This window comes from Aulonocara sp. 'chitande type north' Nkhata Bay, linkage group LG4 (genome assembly GCF_057382095.1).
Source record: "Aulonocara sp. 'chitande type north' Nkhata Bay isolate Kocher_YH1m ecotype deep benthic linkage group LG4, A_spYH_male_GT1.1, whole genome shotgun sequence".
Classification (NCBI taxonomy): Eukaryota; Metazoa; Chordata; class Actinopteri; order Cichliformes; family Cichlidae; genus Aulonocara; species Aulonocara sp. 'chitande type north' Nkhata Bay.
The window spans coordinates 10,436,790-10,444,241 of record NC_141347.1 but is presented as its reverse complement, the minus strand read 5'-3'; the positions used below and the strand labels follow the sequence as shown (position 1 = coordinate 10,444,241).

The 7,452-nt window shown below is 47.3% G+C and overlaps 1 pseudogene; it reads right to left on the bottom strand.

Annotated features, from left to right (window-relative positions):
- Positions 1-3,774: 3,774 nt before the first annotated feature.
- On the bottom strand, positions 3,775-6,511 carry LOC147331962 (uncharacterized; annotated as a pseudogene).
- Positions 6,512-7,452: the final 941 nt, after the last annotated feature.

Here is a 7,452-nt window from a genome sequence, read left to right as displayed (position 1 = left end):
GGGGCCAGGAAAAGGCCTGCCATGCTCCAACTCAAATGGAGTGTAACCAGAGGTTTGATTTACTGAGCATCTTATGGACATTAATGCAAGAGGCAATGCCTTAACCCAATCTAATTTGGTCTGTGCACAGATTTTAGCCAATTTAGTTTTTAGAGTTTGATTCATCCTTTCCACTTTCCCCTGGGATTGGGGGTGGTAAACTGAGCCAAACTTATGTTTCAAACCTAATGCGGCTTCAACCCTCTGCAGATCGTGGTTCCTGAAATGTGAACCATTGTCCGACCTTATGACCTCGGGAAACCCATGCTGTGGTATATAATGATTAATCAGACACTTCACCACAGTTCTACTGTTTTCACTTGCTGTCGGCCAGGCTTCTGGCCAACCTGAAAATGCATCCACAGCCACCAGCAGGTACCTGTAACTACCTACTCTGTCCACCATGTCTGTGTAATCAATGATTATTTCTTTCCCTGGGCAAAGTGGGATGGGGAAGTACCCTGCTATTGGCTTGAAGGCGGGCTTGATTCCAAATTGGTTGCACTCCTTACAGGTTTTAACCATGTATTTTGTCATGTCTTTTAGATAAGGGTGCCACCAGGCGGCTAAGTTCCTCATCATTTGTGCAGGTCCCACATGCCCCACTCCATGTGCCTCTTCCATTGCTGTCTGTCTGACCCCTGGCGGTAGAATGGGCCTTCCATCTGGGCCACGCCAAACATCTGTGTTTGTGGCCCCTCTTGTTACCCATAATGATTTTTCCTGGGGGCTGGCTTTGTCCTGTAACTCTCTGATTGTGGCTAGGCCTAGTTGTATGGGTGGTCTTTCTGGAGGGGGTGTGGCTTCTGGGTCCATTACCATAATCAGGGAGGGTAAGTAACCAGCTGTCTGCTTAGCTACTAAGTCGGCCTGTTTGTTACCTAATGCCACTAAGTCCAATCCGGCACTGTGTCCTTTGCATTTTACCACTGCCACCTTAACAGGTAACAACAGTGCTTCCGCTAATTCCCTCATTTCTATCTCATGTTTAATAGGCTTTCCGCTGGCTGTCAAAAAACCAGCTCTTAGCCACTGCTTGAGCTCCACATGCACTGCTCCCACAGCATAAGCTGAATCACTGTATATATTCACTTTCTGTCCCTTTCCCATCCTTAAGGCTTCAATCACCGCTCTCAGTTCAGCTCTCTGTGCAGACTGTTGTCCTGTCAACTGCTCTGCTTTCACTGTTTTCCATCTCATGTCTGTCTGTTCCACTATTGCCCATGCAGCCTTCAACATTCCACTTTCAGTTCTGAAACAACATCCATCTGTGAACCAATCTTTTTCTGCATCCATTAGAGGTTCTGCCTGCAAATCTGGCCTGATTTTCTCCTGTACCTGCACAACCTCTTCACACATATGTGGTTCCCCTGATCCCATGTGATCAGCCATGTTTATGCCTTCATGTGAGTAGGTGATGTGTGGTGCTTCCAAAATGGTACTGAGGCGTCTCTGCCTGAGTGAAGTGAGTGTGAAGGCCTGTGAGGAGACGTAGGCCACCACACTGTGTGATGTCAAAATTTTTAGTGGGTGGTTCATCACTATGTGTGCTGTTTTCTGAATGATTTTTGCAAGTCCAGAAACGTGTTGTGTGCACGGTGGGTGGCGTTTTTCAGTGTTGTCAAGCATTACGCTTACATATGTCAACACTTTTCTCTCTCCCCCTTTTTTCTGGAACAGGATACCATTGATATGGGTTCCAGTTCCAGAAACATCAAGATGAAAAGGCAAAGCATAATCTGGCACAGCAAGGTCAGAGGCGACAGAAAGCTGTTGTTTTAACTTTATAAACGCCTGTTCTGTTTCTGTAGTCCATGAGAGGGGAGCAGAGAGGTTTCTCATGCCTTGTTCATTTACCAAAACGCGCAAAGGGGAAGTAAGGCCAACATAGTCTGGGACATAGGTCCTGCTGTAACCAGTCAGGCCCAAAAATGACAACATGTCTTTTACAGTTAGAGGTTTTGGATGGTGCAAAATGGAGTTCCTGTGTTCTGGGGACAAGGAAATACCGGACTGTGAGACCATGCGGCCTAGAAAAGAAACCTGTTTTCTTGCAATCTGTAGTTTGTTTTTGCTCACTTTAAAACCTGTGTTGGCCAGGTGGTGAAGTACCACTCTGGTGGCCTCCAAACAGATGTCAGCCGTGGGGGCAGACAGCAAAAGGTCATCCACATATTGTATTAACATACAGTCAGATGGTAGTGGGCTGGTTTGTAAAAGTTCTTTCAAACACTGATTAAACAGTCCTGGGGAGAGGGCAAATCCCTGTGGTAAGCGAGTGTAACGCCATTGTCGGCCTCTAAATGTAAATGAGAAAATGTCACGCAGTGACTCACGAAGTGGGAGGCAGAAAAAGGCATTAGCCAAGTCAATGCAGGTGAACCAGGCATGAGATGGTGGGAGGTTGGTCAAGGCAACATAAGGATTAGGCACAGGCAAAGTAGGAGTGCCAAGTAAGGCATTAATCCTTCTCAAATCATGTGCCATTCTGAACTTCCCCGTGCCTTTTTTCTCAACGGGTAGGATGGGCGTGTTCCACTTAGAGCAGGAGGGCTCCAAGACACCGGCAGTGACCAAACCAGAAATTGTTTCTGCAATCCCAGCCTCAGCCTCCGGTCTGTGTGGGTACTGAGGCTGCCACAAAGGGGTAGCAGATGACAGTTGAAAAGAGACTGGCTCCACATCAACTAAACCTACATCTGTGGGTCCAAGGGACCACAAACAATCTGGAAGAGAGTCGAGTAAAGGCGCAGCATCACAGTGGTCTGTGTGTTCTCTGCCATGTGACCCGCTGACCACTCCATGTTGCAGTGTTGAGGAATTAAAGCAATCATTTAAAATTTGGTATGTCTTGGTAGATGGAGAAAACAAAACCTGTGGGAGTTTTGTAGGTGTCCAGTCAGTGGCCGCAAGGGAACGTTTAACCATTCCACCCAGCTCCTTAGCCTGGTGTCCAGGATGTAAGGCCAGTGACACATGGGGAGCTGCCTCATCAGACATCATGTACCACTGTAATTGATCTGTTGTAAAAGTAACCGCTGCTGCCACTCCCTCCGGTGCCGCAAAAATGCACGACATGTTCAGAGACCAAGCCCGCCCCTCACACTGCTTTTGGAACATGTGCTGGTACCAGGTGGTGTCATGCCTGTCATAAAACAGTGTAACATGAGGTGGGTCAGGGGGAGGGACATAAGGATGTAGGAGTGAGAGCCACGGCCGCCATTGCTGAAAAGCAGTCCAAACTCCTGGTTCAGCAGGTGTTTCAACTTCCAATAATGCCCAGTAGATGTCAGCAGAGTCCGCCAAACAGGAGGAGGGTTGCAGCAGAAACTGACCACCTCCCTCTGGCCCATCAGAGCAGGGAAGTACAACCCCAGTAGGGAGAGTCACAGTTAGGCCTTGTGAAGAGCAGAGTATTGTGGCTCCTAATTTAATCAACAAGTCTCTTCCCAGTAAATTCACAGGCGCCTGTTTTGAACAAACATAGCTGTGTAACAAGGTCTGATCTCCAACCGTTGTGGGGAGGGGCACGGTGTAAGGCAGAGTTTTAGGTTCCCCAGATATGCCCACCACTGTAATCACTCTGTCAGTAAGTCTTTCACGAGCAACATCCTTAATGGTGGAGTACGTAGCTCCAGTGTCCACTAAAAAGCTGCTTCTTCTTCTATCTACAGTTATGGACAGCATAGGGTCCGCCGTTGTCCCTTCACCGTCCTGGGCAGTATGTGGGGTGTCCTATAGCTGGGGACCACCCTCGTAGTACTCCCACCCCATCACAGGCATCTGTGGGGCCGGGGGCACTTCAACTAAAGCACCACGAGGTCCACCTCTGTAGCCAGGATGCTGATAGGGCCCACCACGGGCTCCCCTGCCTCTTCCAGCAGCCGGGTTCAAAGGGCACGCTTTAGCCCAGTGTCCAGGTTGTCCACACCGGAAACAAACATACATCTGGCCTCCCCTACCACCTCCCATCTGACCCCTTCCCCTGAAACCACCTCTGTTTCCTCCAAATGGGGAACCTCTCTGCCCATAAGGGGCCGGGGAGTGATAAGCACCATACTGGGGGGGCTGTGGATCAGTTGGCCATGGGTTCGGATACAAATCAGGGGCAACTGGACCAGGAGGGGGAGCCGCAGCGGCCACAAGCTGCTTTTTAGGCTTGTCACCTTTTCCACCCAGGTCGTTTTTAGCTTTCTGCAGCTGAACCTTCAACAGTTGCAACTGTAAATCTTCGACGCTCTCCGCTTTATCATCAGACTTAATCTGCACTTTGTTAAGATTAAAAATCAAATGTTTCTTCCAGATTGCAAAGTCACAGTCCTGCAAATCAGGATTATCCTCCATTTTCTGGCTTACTGACTCCGGAATGCCCCTCAGCACCGCCCTTCTAAACCACATGCTCTGTGAACAAGTCCTACTGGGGTGATGACCTGTATGGTTCACCCAGTCTTCAACAGCCTGATTTAGTTAATGGGTGGGATTTTGCTTTCCCTCCCATTTAAATTTCTGTAAGGTGCCTTGATTTTTGGGTGGGAATTGTTTGCGCAGGGCCGGTCCAATAAACCTCAAGGCCTGCATTAGTGGCACCTCGTTCTCATGCATGGTAGTACCCGCATTTTGTTCCAGGTCCGCTGCCTGAGATCGGGATGTGCACCTAGTTATAATAGCTCTAAAATCTCCCAGTGCGAGGTCCTGTCCAGCTGTGTATTTATCCAAACCAGCCAACCAGGCATTCCCTCCCTCCATTATGTCAGGGAGTTTGTCCACTAGGGCCTGGACATCTCCGAATGAATAAGGTTGATACACTGGTCTACGTTGCGCTTTAGTCTGGACCAGGGGAAATATGCCTGGAGGCTGAGGCACAGGGCCCTTAGATCTAGTCTGATATCCTAAACTGGGAGGGGTAGAGGGGGGTGTATTGTTAAGGTCACTGAGTTCATCATCAGTATCCTCAGTTTCTTCCCCGCCTGGTGGGGTAGCAGTGTCAGCAAAAACGTGGTCTAAACTCATCTGTGTTTCCGGATCCTGACGGCCCACCAAAGACATGGTAACTGTGACATTTGGTGAAGTGCCAGGCTCAGTTTTTGCAGTAGCGGTCAGATCTCCCTTAACAGCGACAGGAGTGCTGGCAAAGGGGTTGGACCGGGAAAGAGGGGCTGACGCAACACGATTATTCACCTGGACCACTGACCTATGTTCATTTAAGCAGCTGCGTAATGCTGCTTCTAGATCAGTTAATTGTTGTTCAGTGGGTTCCTGTCTGTTCATTCTAACCGCAAATGGTGCGCTCGCAGGGGGGTCAGTTAGGCCCTCAGATCCGGTTCCAAAACAATGGGACATAGAAGAGGGGGCTCTACTACTAGCTGAGGATGTCGCCGACAGAGAGGAGCTTCCTGGGCAAAAATGCTTGGTATCTATGGGAGTTGGAGCTACGGGCGGTTCTTCTCCAATAGTCATTATTCCACCAGAGATATTAAGTACCGGATATATGCCTGCTGAGGGAGGAGTTGAGGCAGAATAGGGAGGTGGCTGAGACCTATTTTTCTTCATGTGTGGTTTTGCAGTTTCCCATAAACACACCCAGTGATTAAATTTAGCTTTACGGCCTGCGTGCTTATCGGCTTCCTTTCTGTGTCTCACCCCGCTCATCACACCTGCACCTGCTGCTGCTGAGTTGGCTTCTTCCTCTTTCTCTTTTGCCTGCATAGCCTTATTCTGCCAAATTATTCCCCAGTTACCACTACTCCCCTCGTCCTTTCCCTTTTCTTTCATTAACCTTTCAGCTGTTTTCCTCAATGACTCTTTCTGCTTTTTTGCTTCTTTAGGCTGGTGTGTGGAGTTGATGACTGTCTCAACACATGTTAATTGTTCTCCCAATGTGCTAAGAATAACACCGGGACCCCAACCATCATCATTAGTTTCTCGATCTAATTCTCCATCCATTTTACTGTCAATGGAGGAGTGTTCTTTTATTGATTTTAAAGGAGAATTTGGGCCAGCTGGGTTTCTGCCTCTGTTAGGCACTAACAGCTGGGGCGCTGCTTTAAAGGTGAGTCAGCACTGAAATATCCCTTCAGGTGTTACCAAGCTTCTACCAAACCGGAGTCTGGCGGGTAACCTTGCCTAGAGCTTCCTGATAGGGGTGCTAGTTGGTTGTCACCTTGTTCACACGTCTCATTCACACTTCATACATTACCTGCAGTCACTCATTACCCTCCTTATGTATGTAATAAATGTGTAAAAAAATTCTATGTGTGGTGTATTATTTTAACCAAAAGAGGAACCTAGTTCCTTTAATTGTGTAATCTGTGAACAACGGAGAACCAAACTGTCCTGCCCAGTGTTCCACAGCAAGCATTCAGCGTGTATTTATGTGTGTCCAATATCAAACAGAACATCAAAACATTTAAAACACTAAAATCATCAGGGTTTTAAGAAGAGATCCGTTTTCTCCTATTGATCAAAGGGACCCCTCCTTTGGACTCCAACCAGTACTTCTCCTTTTTAAGTTTTAGAGGATCTTTTCTAATAAAGTCCTCTGGGCCTTCCTAACCCTTCTGTAGTTTAGAGAATATTACTAAAAAATATTCTCAAGGCCTTTAACCTTTTAATTTGTTTAGAAAGGCGTTACTAATAAACCCTTTCAAGGTCCCAGACCTGCACTGAGGTATGTATCCGACACCGGAGAGCAACCCGTCGGCTGCAACCGTGGTCAGACCTCAGTTCACTCTTATCTTTATTCACTTATTCACTTATTTCTTATTCACTTATCTCTTATTCACTTGTCTGATTCTCAACAAGCCTTAAGTAAGCCAGACAATTTTGGTTATGAATTACTAGGAGTTTGGACACTAAGTATTTTTATAATGTTCAATATAGCAGAAATAAAAGGTCTGCTTACCTTGTTTTTGTGTGCACACAGCTTTTGTCCAAACTCCGTTCACTCAGACCACGGCCGAAGTCCTCCCATCCGTTCCAGTTGACCTGGAGCGGATCCTGTTCGTGACGCCAATTGAAGGATACAAAAAAAACAACAACAGCAATAGAATAATATTAAACACAAAGTGAACCCGTCTTCCTTCATTAAATAGGTTCTTTTAGATGTTAAGGAGGAATTGACTTAACCAGGCTGGCGGAGAATGAAGACAACCGGACACCTGCGGCAGATGGGGAATCAGTGAACTTTTATTGAGACAGAGACAACCTCTCAACACAGCTCACATCAGGAGATTCCTAATATTTGCTGTGAGGATGGGTATATATTCTCTAAAACTTACAGGAGGGGGTTGTGAGGAAAGTGCTGCATTAGCAGAAAAACAACTCCATAAAAGGAAATCGGCCTTGGGTGTTCTAGTCTCTTCGCTTGCAGATATCTTGCACCTGCAGGATGAGGCGATCGCTTCTTATCGCTCT